The sequence below is a fragment of the Mastigoproctus giganteus genome, chromosome 9, assembly GCF_048544385.1.
Source record: "Mastigoproctus giganteus isolate SK-2022 chromosome 9, ASM4854438v1, whole genome shotgun sequence".
In the NCBI taxonomy this organism is placed as follows: domain Eukaryota; kingdom Metazoa; phylum Arthropoda; class Arachnida; order Uropygi; family Thelyphonidae; genus Mastigoproctus; species Mastigoproctus giganteus.
In genome coordinates this window covers 127,485,150-127,499,815 of record NC_143583.1, presented here as the reverse complement: position 1 = coordinate 127,499,815, position 14,666 = coordinate 127,485,150, and the positions used below count along the sequence as shown (strand labels likewise).

At 37.2% G+C, this 14,666-nt stretch overlaps 1 protein-coding gene across 2 annotated transcripts in view; it reads left to right on the top strand.

The window, feature by feature from the left end:
• Positions 1-14,666, top strand: part of LOC150080713 (rho guanine nucleotide exchange factor 17-like) — a 394,606-nt gene that overhangs the window by 363,005 nt on the left and 16,935 nt on the right. Inside the window, exon 22 of one of the 2 annotated variants that reach the window (XR_016547420.1) lies at positions 13,103-13,253. The exons of the other annotated variant lie outside the window; for it this stretch is intronic. The gene's annotated coding sequence lies outside the window, so the exon portion shown is untranslated. The remainder of the gene's footprint in view (positions 1-13,102; positions 13,254-14,666) is intronic. 2 annotated transcript variants of the gene reach the window in all.

The window sequence follows — 14,666 nt, the reverse complement described above, 5'->3', positions numbered from 1 at the left end:
TGATATCCCATCATCAATATCATTCATAAACACCGAAAACAACAATGGACCCAACACTGAACCTTGAGGAACTCCACTAATAACATTAGTCCACGTTGAGCAGTGTCCATTGATTACCACTCTCTGTCTTCTGCCACTCAACCATCCCCTTATCCATAGCAGCAATTTGCCTCCAATGCCACACTGCTCCAATTTGTGCAGCAGTCTTCCATGTGCAACAGTATCAAAAGCCTTTCTAAGATCCAAATATATAATATCAAAGTTATTCCCTGCATCCAGTTCTTTTGTGACTACATCATAGTATCCAATCAAATTGGTCAGGCAAGACCTGCCCTTAACAAAACCGTGCTGCGTCTGAGCTATAACTGAATTCTTGTCTAGATGATCCTGCAGTGCTTCTTTAACCAGTGCCTCCATTAATTTACCTGGAACAGAAGTTAAGCTCACAGGTCTATAATTACTTGTGTCAGCCTTTGATCCTCCTTTGTGAATTGGGGTTACATTTGCACATCTCCAGTCTATGGGTACCTCCCCTGAGTCCAAAGAAGCTCTCATAATTATGGCTAGGGGTTTGCATACTTCCTTTGCTGCCTCCTTTAATATAACTGGATAGATCCCATCCACCCCAGGTGCCTTTTTTATGTTTATCCTCAACAATCTCTCCTCCACTTTCCTCTCAGTTATTACAAAATCATCCAGCTCACTGCCAATGTTTACTTTACCTACATCATTCTCCTTCCTGAATAACTCCTCATGCGTGAATGTAGATGCAAAATACTCGTTTAGATTGTTAGCCACCTGAGCAGGATCCTCAACTGTTGAACCATCAATATCCAGTGGACCAATCTGATTCATCCCTTTCCTTCTCGAGTTCAAGTATGTAAAGAACTCCTTTCTGTTTTTCTTTGCATCCTTTGCCAAGGATTTTTCGTAGTCTGCCTTTGCCTGCCTAATCTCCTTTGTGACTTGGTTACAGACCAACTTATATCTATCATAGGCTTCCATGTCACCCATTAATTTGTATGTATCCCATGCATTTTTCTTCTCTGCCACATGTCTCATTAGTCCATCTGACAACCATTTAGGCCTAAACCTTGAACAATATTTCTTAGTTGGTATGTAAAGCCTGGTAGCCACCAAGATTAGTTCCTTGAATGCTTCCCATTTTGAGTTTGCTGTTGGTAACATCATCAGTTGGTCCCACTGTATAGAATTTAAATACTGTCTCAGACCATCATAGTCGCCTTTACGAAAACAAAAACCCTTCCCTTTACCTCTGATGGTAGTTACCTCCTTGAGTAAATCCCACTTCAACACACTGTGATCACTGCCACCTAGTGGTTCATTTATCTGCAGGTTCTTAATGCATGAAGAATCACTACTGATAATCAGATCAAGAGTATTGCTCCCTCTTGTTGCCTCACGAACATGCTGATGTAGAAAACAATCATCCAATAAATCCACAAAAGCCTTGCTAGTGTGCGAGTGACCAACCCACAAATTCCAGTCAATATCTGGGAAATTAAAATCCCCCATTATAAGACTCTCTGATTTACTGGCCCACTCTATTTCCCTGTACAATATATTATTATACTCATCAGAGTCATTAGGCCTATAGCACACTCCTACTCTCAATTTTGATTTCCCTATGCTTATGTCACACCAAACTGACTCGACACTGCCCTGTCCATCGATGTCAACTGGCTTCACTTCCTTTGACTTTATGTGTTTCTTAATTAATAGCATAACCCCTCCTCCCCTCCTGTCCTGTCTATCCTTTCTATATACATTGTATTCCCCAAATTCCAGTTCCGCATTACTTATATCTGTGTGACACCACGTCTCTGATATCCCAACAATATCTGCCTTTGATGTTTTGAGCAATACCTGAAATTCATCAAATTTATTTACCAAACTCCTAGCATTGGTGTACACGCAGGTATACATGCACCTGTTTCTATTCTTAGCTACCCTAACACAACCCATGTGTTTACTTGTAACGCAATGACTACCAGCAGTCTCTGAAATATCCTGCATCTTGTTTTTCAGACTTCTGCTCATTTGAATAGAAGCAGTGCAAGAATCACTTCCACCTCTGCCAGTGGCTACTGTTAATCTATTAGTCCTTGTATCCCCCCCAACTAGCAGTTTTCCGACCCACCTAACACTGCCTCGACAGCATCAGCAAAAATTCTTGCACCCTTTCTATTTAAGTGTATCCCATCCCTGTAGAAGCAATCTCTCCTGTTAACAAGTACAGTCCAGGCTGAAAAAAATTCTACCCCTTGAGCCTTGCACAATCCCTCCAGGGCCGAATTGATCGACAAGGCTCTCATCATATACTCCCTCCTATCGTGTCTGGGCAGAATTGCAGACACTTTCAAGTCCAACCCTAATTCACGGCTTTTTTTCAACAGTGACCTGTACTTGCTAAGTAATTCCGCCGGTCTCCTACTCTTAATATCATTAGTGCCAACGTGTACAACTATATCACCTTTTGTGCCCTTAAAAGATGATATCCGCTCTACAACGTCATCAACCTTTGCCCCTGGCAGACATACCCTGGTCCTATTCCACCTATCCTTTTTACAAAGCATGTTCCCCGTTTCCCTGACAATAGAGTCACCAACAACTACTAGTTCCTGTGGGACCAGCGCATTCTGCCTAGGGGGTTGCCCCTGTGTTGCCTGATGACCAAGTGCAAGCTCTGGCGTTGATGTGGGCAGCTGAGAGCTTGATGGGCCCCTCAATTTATTTCCTTCGAGGGCATCCACCCTGTCCTTCAAGGTCTCATAAAGGCCCATAACAACGCTGAGTTGTCGCCTGATTTCCTTGCACTCCTTACATCGTGCACACACAAAGTCATCCCCCTTGACAGTATCATGTCCCGTACCCGACTGCTCCGCAAACATCAAGCAAACAGTGCATTTTAATAGACTGTGATTCAGAGGGCAACTGCCCCCCTCAGTTCTCCCCTGAACCACAGCACTCCCATTTGCTTGAGCCTTTTGCTTTGCTGCTCTGGTCAGAGTCATGATTCCAATTTAATTCAATAAAATTTAAAACAAAAATTAAATCCTTAAGTTATATCCCAAAACAGTTATGTTATATTGTTATATATATATATATATATTTTTTTTTTTTTTTTTTTCGGTATCTAGTGTTCCCTTTATACAACTTCCGTATCACGTGTACCACTATAGTTATGTATTAATTATTTGTTACGATTAAGTCGTTATATATATTTATAGAGTTAAAAATACAATTTAATTGACAATAAAGTTTATCAAGATTAATAGATTTACTGATTAATTGACAATATTATATTATGCAGTATACTACACTAAGCTTATGCTATCGTGTAAAAATGGCGGGAATTCACGAACGGTATTTCTACGGACTCGTAAGTATTGATTAGTTTCGAAATCTCGCTATCTCAATTTAGAATAAACTAAGGATCCTGACTAGGTCTATAATCTACTTATAGAAGATAATTTGATATAACAATTGGTTAATAAATCGACTAAATTTGGTTAAAAGACCTCTCGTTCAATTTGTGACACGTGGATTTGATACCGTTACCGATACTAAGTAATATCTACGAAATCTCTGTCTAAGTTAAACTTTAAACTAAGTATTGTAACTAGGAATATAAAGCTACTCTAGAAAATAAGTTAATATGACAGAACAGTGAGATAAAATGTTACTTACTTTATTATTTACTTCTTCCAAATATTTATCTAATACATCTTTAAATTTTCATGAGCTTCTTTAATCCTACAAAACTAGATGGAGTAGTTAACACTACTCTTTGATTAAAGGTGAATCTGTCTCCTTGTTTGCTTAATCCTATAAAAAGAAAAGGCGCCTCCGTAGCCAGGTGGGAAGGAGCAGCAGTGCGTAGCACACGCTTCTTGATTAGACCGGGGTTCGAGCCCGTCACCACCAAATACGGAGGATGCGGAAAGGTCATTCAGGGAATGACCACCGCATATCCCGGAGCAATATGGCCTTAGTTGCTAATGCTCCTAAAAACCAAATAACAACAACAACAACAATAAAAAGAAAATATACCTTCATCATTAAGTTTGTTAGACCATTTTATGCCCATAAGCACCTTATACAGATTTTCACAGTGATATCTAGTTTCAAACTTTGAAGATTACAGAAACTGGAGTCTCTCCATGTCTGAGTATCTTTTTGCATTCATAACTAGTGTGACCCAGATGTAGAACTCTGCATTTACTAGCATTAAAGCTTAATTGACGTTTTTTTACTTCACTTATTTAATTTGTCTTGTCGCAACCAATAATCCTGGTCTTTCTTGTTAACAACCTTGTGCAACTTAATATCATCAGCAAATTTTGATGTTGTAACTTGTAATATACTAACAATTCATTAATGAAAATTAAAAACAACAAATGTCCTGTTACAGGAACTTGATGAACACTCAAAACACCAGTCCATTCAGAGTGCTACCCATTTAGAACTACTTTTTCCCTTCTACCAGTTAACCATCCCTTTACCTACTGTAGCACTTAGCTCAATTCTACACTTTTGCAACTTACACACAAGATGTTCATGAGGCTGTGTCAAAAGCTTTTTTAAGTGCATTAGCAGCATATATGCTGCTAATGCACTTAAAATAGATGATGTAGAATGCTACATCACTTAAAATAGATGATGTAGAATGCTACATCACTTAAAATAGATGATGTAGAATGCTAATGTACTTAAAATAGATGATGTAGAATGCTTAAAATGCTAATGTAGAATAGATGAATGAAAGTTTGCTTTTAGCCAGTGGGTAGTTAATTGCTGGAGCAGACTTCCATCTGTTGTTGTGGAAGTTGATAGCTTAAATAAATTTTAGGCTAAACCAGACAAACATTTGGAGTGACCAGATGGGTGAAATGGGAAGGGATTTTTTTTGATGCTCTATAAACTTGCTTTCTTGCATCATATGCCTCAACTAATGCTATGCATAGAGTGCCTATTTATTGTATAGTAACTCAATTCCTAGTGGATGGATTTTCATAAACTTTTATATTTGACATCTTTTAGAAAGACGTTAATGAAATTTGAGCCATCCCAAATTTCATTAAAAGAAGATCAATAGAAATAGAAATCTAGCAATTATTATTTTTTTGTTTGTCAGTCTCATATTGTAGCTGAAGAACTGGATATTATGTTTGTTGCTATGCACTGGATCAGTTGGAAATATGGAAAATGTGCAGAAATTAAATGTTCTTGGTCTGCTAATAAAAGATGTTACTTTTTGCCCTTTTTTTTGTTATAAAATCATGAATTATTTCTATTTGCTAATATGACTGAAATATAATGCACTGCATGCATGAACTAACTTGTTACAAATCTAACTGAATTATATCAATGTTATTTACTGCATTCAGTTCCTTTATGATCACCTGAATACTTTATTGCATTGATCAGATAAGATTTTATCTTAAAAAAAAATGTCATGGCCTTTAATATCAATACTATCATGGTGACTCTGCACCACATCCTTAATTACAGATGCCATAATTTTTACTGCCACAGATGTCATACTTAAAGGTCTATAGTTGCCCAGATCACTCTTTGAATTTCATTTATATATAAGGGAAAGATATTATTTGCACACTTCCAATTTTCTGTAACTCCATCCAAGTCTAAAGGTTTCTCCATTATTATATATAGGAGTTTAATGACCACTTTAGCCACTTCTTTCAGTATAACAAGTATACTTTTCAGTATGACCACTTTAGCCACTTCTTCCAGTATAACAAGTATACTTTTCAGTATGACCACTTTAGCCACTTCTTTCAGTATACTTTTGTTTCTTTTAAATCTGATAATTTCTTACACAGAGCACTGTTTTCTTATCACAAATTTGTTTAATGCTGAATAATTATTATCCAAATTAACAGTTTTTCTCAGTTGAAAAGTACAGTTCTATGTGAATATAGATGTCAAGAACTTACCGAACTCATCAATAATTTGCTTGGAGTCATCTGTACTGTCTTTCCTTGAACATATTAATTAGATTTCCTTTCATTTTGCCAAATATTTTCATAATTTGCCTTAGCCTATCCAACTCCCTGGTAACCTCATTACAAACTACTTTGTATATTCCATGCTGAGTAGGTCTCTTGATAATCTGCAGATATCCAAAGCAGCCTTCCTTTCTTTTTACTTTTCTTGATTCTTCAATCATCCATTTTGGTTTCCATCTTGTATCACTGTCTTTTTTAAAGGTATGAAATTGAATGTAGAGTCTAAAATTATTTTTTCAAATACTTTTCATGTAGCATGTTTATGGGGAATTTCAGCTGCTACCACTGAATTGAACTTAACTGATATCTAAAGCCAATATAACTCCCCTTTAGGAAAAATCAAAGCCCTTCCTTTAATAACTGCAATTTCCATGGATACTTTCCATGCCAAAATGTTATGGTCACTGTCAACTTGAATATTTTACCTGGCACATAAATCTTTTGTAATGACTATTAGTATTAGCCAAATAGTGCAAGGAAGCTACAAGCTTTTGATGCACCAACCAAAAAAAAAAGGGATAAGAAATAACAGATTTGCACCTCTCTCCTCATGAAAGTAACTATTCAGTTGACCTTTGAATTTCTTCAAACTGTCAACCTTAACTACTTTTAGCCAGTGAGTCACTGATTACCGAAACTTTCTGTTTCGGTAATCAGTGACTCGCTGACTAAAAGAAAACTTCTTACAATGAAAGGTGCATCATGAATGAATTGTTCAATGGTTTAATACCCTAGTGGCATCCTTAATTAATATTTAAAGTTGTTGTCCGGATAGCCCAAGAACTAACTGCCATGTAAGTGCAAATCTCATTCAGTGTTCGTGTAATTAAAGTTCCACCATAATAAGACATTCTGATTTGCTAGCCCATTCCAATTGCACTTGACACATTAGATTTGTAGCACACTCCTACTCTGTTTTTGGTGTTCTACATTATATCACACCAGATTCAATAGCCTAGCTATAATAATATAAATAATATTTTTAGCATTACCATTAGTAGAGGCATTTGATGCAAGAAAGCAAGCTTATGCAGCATCAGCCAAAAAAAAAAAAAAAAACCCACTTCTCCCCTCTGTTCGTTCAAAATACCTGTCCAGCTGAGCCTTAAACTTATTTAGGCTATCAACCTCCACTACAAGGGATGGAAGTCTGTTCCATCAACCAACCACCCGCTGGCTAAAGGCAAATTTCCGCATGTCTATCCTACATCTGTCTTTTCTCAATTTGAATTTATGCCCTCTCAGGTGATTATTCTGAGCTAGAGGAAGAATCCCATCAGCATTGAGCATGCTCAAACCATTCAAGGCTTTATACACCTCTATCAGATCACCTCGCTGGTGCCTAGTCTCCAGACACTGTAATTTGCAAAACTTAAGCCTTTCTTCGTAAGAGCACCCCTTTGTTCCATTCATTAATCTTGTTGCCCTTCTCTGTACTCGTTCCAGCAGCTTTACATCCTTCTTGAAATGAGGCCTCCAGACCTGTATACAGTACTCTAGGTGTGGCCTGACCATTGCCTTATACAAGGGAATAATCACCTCCTTATCCCTGCTGGAAAAATTCCTGTATATCATTGACAATACTCCATGAGCTACTCTTGCAGCCCGTCTGCACTGCTCAGAGAACTTCATATCTGCCTGCACAACCACCCCCAAGTCCTTTCATTCTCTACCACTGTCAGTGTAGTACCACAGAGTTGATACGTTGCTCTGGGGTTGCTGTTTCCCATGTGTAGTACTTTACATTTGTCAATGTTAAACTTCATTTGCCACCTCTCAGCCCATCTGCTCAACCTTTCCAGATCCTGTTGCAGCAGCATAGTGTCAGTAGTGTCTTTGACAACCCTGCCAACCTTTGTATCGTCTGCAAACTTGGACATTAAGCTTGATATACCATCATCAATATCATTTATAAATACAGAAAACAATAATGGACCCAACACTGAGCCCTGAGGGACTCCACTAATAACATTAGTCCACGATGAGCAGTGTCCATTGATTACCACTCTCTGTCTTTTCCCCTTCAACCACCCCTTTATCCATAGCAGCAATTTGCCTCCAATGTCACACTGCTCCAATTTGTGTAGCAGTCTTCCATGTGCAACAGTATCAAAAGCCTTTCTAAGATCCAAGTATATAATATCAAAGCTATTCCCTGCATCCAGTTCTTTTGTGACTGCATCATAGTATCCAATCAAATTGGTCAGGCAAGACTTCCCCTTAACAAAGCCATGCTGTGTCCGAGCTATAACTGAAGTCTTGTCTAAATGATCCTGCAGTGCTTCTTTAACCAGTGCCTCCATTAATTTTCCTGGAACAGAAGTTAAGCTCACAGGTCTATAATTACTTGTGTCAGCCTTTGATCCTCCTTTGTGAATTGGGGTCACATTTGCACATTTCCAGTCTATGGGTACCTCCCCTTAGGGTTTGCTTACTTCCTTTGCTGCCTCCTTTAATATAACTGGATAGATCCCATCCACCCCGGGTGCCTTTCTTGTGTTTATCTTCAACAGTTTCTCCTCCACTTTACTCCCAGTTATTTCAAGATTCTGTAGCTTACTGCTAGAGTTGAATACACCTCTGGCATTCCCCTCGCTGAATACCTCCTCATGTGTGAATGTCGATGCATAATATTCATTTAGTTTGTTAGCTACATGAGCAGGATCATCAACAGTTGACCCATCAATATCAAGTGGACCAATCTGATTCATCCCCTTCCTTCTAGAGTTTACATAAGTAAAGAACTCTTTGCTGTTTTTCTTTGCATCCCTTGCCAAGGATTTCTCGTAATCTGCCTTCGCCTGCCTAACCTCCTTTGTAACTTGGTTGCATATCAACTTGTATCTATCATAGGCTTCTGTGTCATGTGTTAATTTGTAAGTATCCCATGCATTTTTCTTCTCTGCCATATGCCTCATTAGTTCATCTGACATCCATTTTGGCCTAAACCTTGAACAATATTTCTTAGTTGGTATGTAAAGCCTAGTAGCTTCCAAGATAAGTTCTTTGAATGCTTCCCATTTTGAATTTGCTGTATTGATATGCAACATAATCAACAACTGATGATGTTGGTAACATCATCAGTTGGTCCCACCATATAGAATTTAAATACTGTCTCAGTCCATCGTAGTCACCTTTACGGAAGCAATAACCCTTCCCTTTACCCCTAATGGTAGTTACCTCTTTGAGTAAATCCCACTTCAGCACACTGTGATCACTGCCACCTAGTGGTTCATTTATCTGCAGATTCTTAATGCATGAAGAATCACTGCTGATAATCAAATCAAGAGTATTACTCCCTCTAGTTGCCTCCCGAACATGCTGATGTAGAAAACAATCATCCAATAAATCCACAAAAGCCCTGCTAGTGTGTGAGTGACCAGCCCCCAAATTCCAGTCAATATCTGGGAAATTAAAATCTCCCATTATAAGACTCTCTGATTTACTGGCCTACTCTATTTCCCTGTACAGTTTCTTATTATACTCATCAGAGTCATTAGGCCTATAGCACACTCCTCTCAATTTTGATCTCCCAGTGCTTATGTCACACCAAACTGACTCAACACTGCACTGTCCAGCAATGTCGACTGGCTTCACTTCCTTGGTGTTTCTTAACTAATAGCATAACCCCTCCCCCCTTCCTATCCTGTCTATCCTTTCTGTAGACGTTGTACTCCCCAAATTCCAGTTCTGCATCCCTTATATCTGTGTGACACCATGTCTCTGATATCCCAACAATATCTGCCTTTGATGTTTTGAGCAATACCTCAAATTTATTTACTAAACTCCTAGCATTGGTGTACACGCAAGTATACCTGCACCTGTTTCTATTCTTAGCTACCCTAACACAACCCATGTGTTTACTTGTACCGCAATGGCTCCCAGCAGTCTCTGAAATATCATGCATCTTGTTTTTCAGGCTTCTGCTCATTCTAATAGAAGCAGTGCAAGAATCTCTTTCACCTCTGCCAGTGGCTACTGTCAATCTATTGGTCTTTGTCTCCTCTTTTAAATTAATTTACTTATGTTTTTGAGTATACAAGATAAGTAAAGGTTTTTTAGCACTTCAGAGTTAACTATCTTGGTAATAGTCTTGGACATTTCTTTCCATGTGAGGAACATTTAAAGGTGCCATGGTCATGATTTTGACTAAAGGCTAGCTGATGCTACCATTTCTTGATTTGCATATTGCCTACCAATCAGAGTATAAATAAGTGGACAGTTTTTTTCTTTATGTTAACATCCAAATTATGATTTTAACAGAAAAACAAAGAATTGAAATCATTACATTTTGTTACACCAAAAGCAATACCAAGGCAGCTCTTGAAGAGTGCTCAGAATTTGTTGTGGATTACACTGTCACAGAGCTCAGCCTGATCATACTCAGGCTGAGCTCTGTGACTGTAAAATGAACAATGACAGATAACATCTAATAGTGACCACAGTCATTGACTTCTCTTAATATGGCACTATCTACTGGAATAGACAACTGTAAATGTGAGGGAGGGTTAGTTTTATTTGACTGTACTGTTGGTCAGTGCTTGTACTGCCCATTTTCACTTTATTTGAGATGTTTTATCAGTGTGGATAGTTCCATAATGTTGAGTGATCCCGTATCAGTTCTAGCATGATGTATCCACTTGGAATTCAACAACCAGTGAATCACCAATATTTTATAAACAAATAAAGTTCCATTACATTCTTGTTTTTAGTGTCGGCATACAAAACTGGATTATTTTAGTTAGAGGAATATTGATATGAGACCGTTAAAAAAGCATTGCATGAAGTGGAGTGGCTTCTTGGTTAAATTTATATCAGCTGCTCTGTTTTGATGAGGAAAGAGCCTGAAGACTGAGGACAGGCTCCATAACATTGAAATAGTATAGTGTGCATTGCAGAAAAGACTGAATTGCATACCATTAGTCTTCATTCAAGAAAGTGTACCATGCATCAAAGTTGGTGATAGGCACTTGCAAGGATATTTTCAAGACAGGATTAAAATCCTAAATTTTCTAATGGAATCTTCTCAGATCACCCATCCTCATTGCCGGAAGGAGGTTTTTTTTTGCCTTTGAGACAATTTGAAATCATGCATGTACCTTGAGTCCTTTGCAGATCTAAAGAATATGATATCTCTTCACTGCTGTCAATATGCAGTACAACTAAGATTTCATTATATACCAATATTGTATTGGCATATAATGCAAAAGGCATTATGAACAGAACAGAACAGAACAGGTCCCTCAGTCACGTTGGGAGATGGCTGCACCTGTAGCTGCCAAAGCTTGTAAATCATGGCAGCCTCAATTGTATGCTTTCCATAATTTGTCAGTGAAATTTCATTTGTCATGATCATTTATTACTGAGAATCTCCAAGGTGCCAGAATCTTCTTTATAATCAGTCTGCATATATGATACATTTCTTTTGTACATCTGTTTCCTTTTTGTAAGCATGCTTGTTCCTCATATGCACTTCTCAATCTCTGGTTACATTTTATCAGAAATATTCTTATTAATATCTTTTTTGTCAATTAAATATGCTTAGCAGAAACAAAGCTCACCCTCAAGCATGGATTATGTTTCATTGATTTGTTGTCAAACTCAAGGAAGCTTTTTTAAAGAAAGTAGGTCATTCCTGGCAGTTGAGAGTAGTGAAAAGAATTATGGAAGAGCAAAATTTGTGATATTATAGATCAATCTATTTTTTTTTATTTTCTCTAAATTCCAAATAGGTAACAAAATGCAGGATGGACCAAAACCTAATTGACAATTTTAATCAATCAAATGCTATGCAAATTTATTATGAAGTCAAAATAGCATGAAATCACTTACTATGAGGAAACACTTTAAGGGAAACAAGTGTTAAATTTTTCACAAGACGAAAGTGCAGGTAAAGATTTACATGTTCACTTCATGATTTGTTTTCATGAAAGTCTGCAACTGTTGTTATCCAAACATTGAGAACAAAATTTAACACCAAACAACCCAGCAGGAAAGCTGTGTAACAGTGGTATAAGATATTCATGGAAAAGAGTGTAGGCAGTCATCCCTATCAAGGAGATGGCAGACCCAAAACATGAGGGGCTAATATGGAATGCATTTAAACAACAGCTGTTGCTAGCCCAAAGAAGTCAGTGAGATATGTGCCAGTAATGAGTTACATCTGTTGCATACAGCCATTAGAACAGATTAAGGTAAACAACTATGAATGAAGCCATACAAAATGCAGTTACTACTATGAGTGCTCACTGTTAATAGCAGAACTTCTGCAGCAACACTTCAATTCATATTGAGGAGAACAACTTCCAGGAATGAAATGTGCTCAGTCATGTGATTTTATTTCACTTGAGTGGTAAGGCAAAGATTGGGACACAGAGGTATTTTATTTTCAAAAAAGTGGATTATGTTTATGAACATCCAACGGTTTCTGCTTTTTATGTTACAAGTTACCAAGCAATATATGTACTTTACTTCTTCATGGAACATAGTATATCTGGAGTAGCGTACCTTGATATGTTGAAGAATTACTTAATGCCATAACTACTGAAACAGAATGGTGGTATCATGATTTTTCAACAAGATGGCACATTGTATTTCCATGCAAAAGTCTGTGCCTATCTCAGTGCTGTGTTTCCTGGTAAGTGGATTGGACAGGCAAGACCTATTCCATGGCCCCCATGTTACCCTCATTTGACACTTAGATTTTACTCTGTAGGGATTCATGAAAGAGCAGGTGTACATCTCTGCTGCCTTATCTCTTTCAAATTGAAGCTGCATCTCATAGAGGAGATAAACAAGGTGGGACCAAGATATGTTGCAGTATGTATGGGATAAAACAGACTAGCGTTGGAATATCTTCAGGGTAACTAAGGAAGCTCATATTGAACACCTATAGGTGAAATTTGAAGTGTTGCCTCATTCTGTAAATGATTTCATGCCATTATGATTTCCTGTATTTTCATAGTATTTGATTAAAGGTGTCAACTAAGTGTTGGCCCACTCTGTATATGGGCATCTTATATTAATTGCTTTGGGTTCTGTCTTTATAGAAATCATCTCACTTGCAAATAGGGACATTTTGGAATATTGTCGACCTACTATGGATGTACAGTTTGTGTCCAGTATTGTGGACATGGGCAGCTAATTCAGATGCATCTATGTATTTTGGATTTAAAGTGTAGACATGCTTATATTGACAAGGTGAGCTTCATTTCTACTTAGCATGGCTAATTGATCAAATAGCATAAAAAATACAAGCCTCATGATGTATTAGAAATTGTCAGTCACTTTCAGACTTAAAGTGAATATATAATATATATTATTGATAGATTTTTAGTTTAACTTTTTTTTTTAGTGTTGGTGGGGGAAGGAGTAGGATTAGAATAACTTGGCATCTCTTTGTGTACTGTCATTGTTACTAACAATTTGTTTTTTTATTAGTTTTATTACCCCATTGACATGCATATGAGGATCATTTTGAACCTCTCCTCATTTATTATTATGATAGTTGTCTTCCCACCCATGGTACTAGCTAGATACTCCTGTGGGTATTTTAGGTGCATTCACATATATGCAAAGTGCCTATTGTCTTCACCATATTGTCCTACTGCATGCAACAACTCAATGGATTTTTATTATGTTTTATATTTTGGTCTTTTAGAAAGATCTGTCGGGTAATCCCAAACTTTAAACCAAAATAAATTCAGCAAATTTTTATTGTTGTTATTTATTTATTATTTTTTTTTCCATAAAATTTTGACTTATCTTTGCATATAAATGGAAGTTTATTTCAGAGTTTGGGAATTACTCGATAAGAAAAAGTCAAATTGATACAAAATAATCAGTTTATGGTCTTTTAATCCATGGAAGGTTTTAGGATAAATTCTGGTTCAATACTCCCCCCCACTCCCAACTAGTTTTAGTGTTTTTGTAGTAATGTTAGATTTGGATGTCCAAACATTACATGTGAGGAAGTGTCGGATCAACACCAAAGTCTCAGCACGTGCTTTGTTGGTCTGTGAAAAGTTAACTCCCTCCCACACATACAAAAATCTCAAAAAGTAAAAGTGGATCAACACCGAATTTTTAGTATATGATTGGTCCCAGAAAGGCTTTAGATTCAGTTCTAATTCCCCCCTCTCTTTACAGAGAAACACTGCAATAAATTTGGAACAGCACCTCTGATTATTTTCAAATTTTCAGGGCTTTAGAATATTCTTCTGGATCTTTCTATCAAATTTATGTTTGTAGATTAACCTGTGTCCCACCCACCAAAAAAAAAAAACTGGTACACAAATTCCACCTCATGGCATTTTCATCATGTGAACATTGCATAGTGAGGTTCTATTTAACCCCCAAGTCTGATTTATTGAACCAGCCATAGTACACTGTAGAAAGCATATATTAATTGCCATTTGTTTGATTCATTTTGCATATAAGTAGCATTTCAACAATTTTTGATTTTTCTATTAGTATTATATCACCCATAGCAAACAAATCTTTCAGTATATTTTTTAATTGTCCTGTGAATACACTCTCTCTCTCTCTCTCTCTCTCGCTTTCTTTTACTCATATTTCAAGTGTTTAGTGTCAAACAACGTTAACTACAAAATC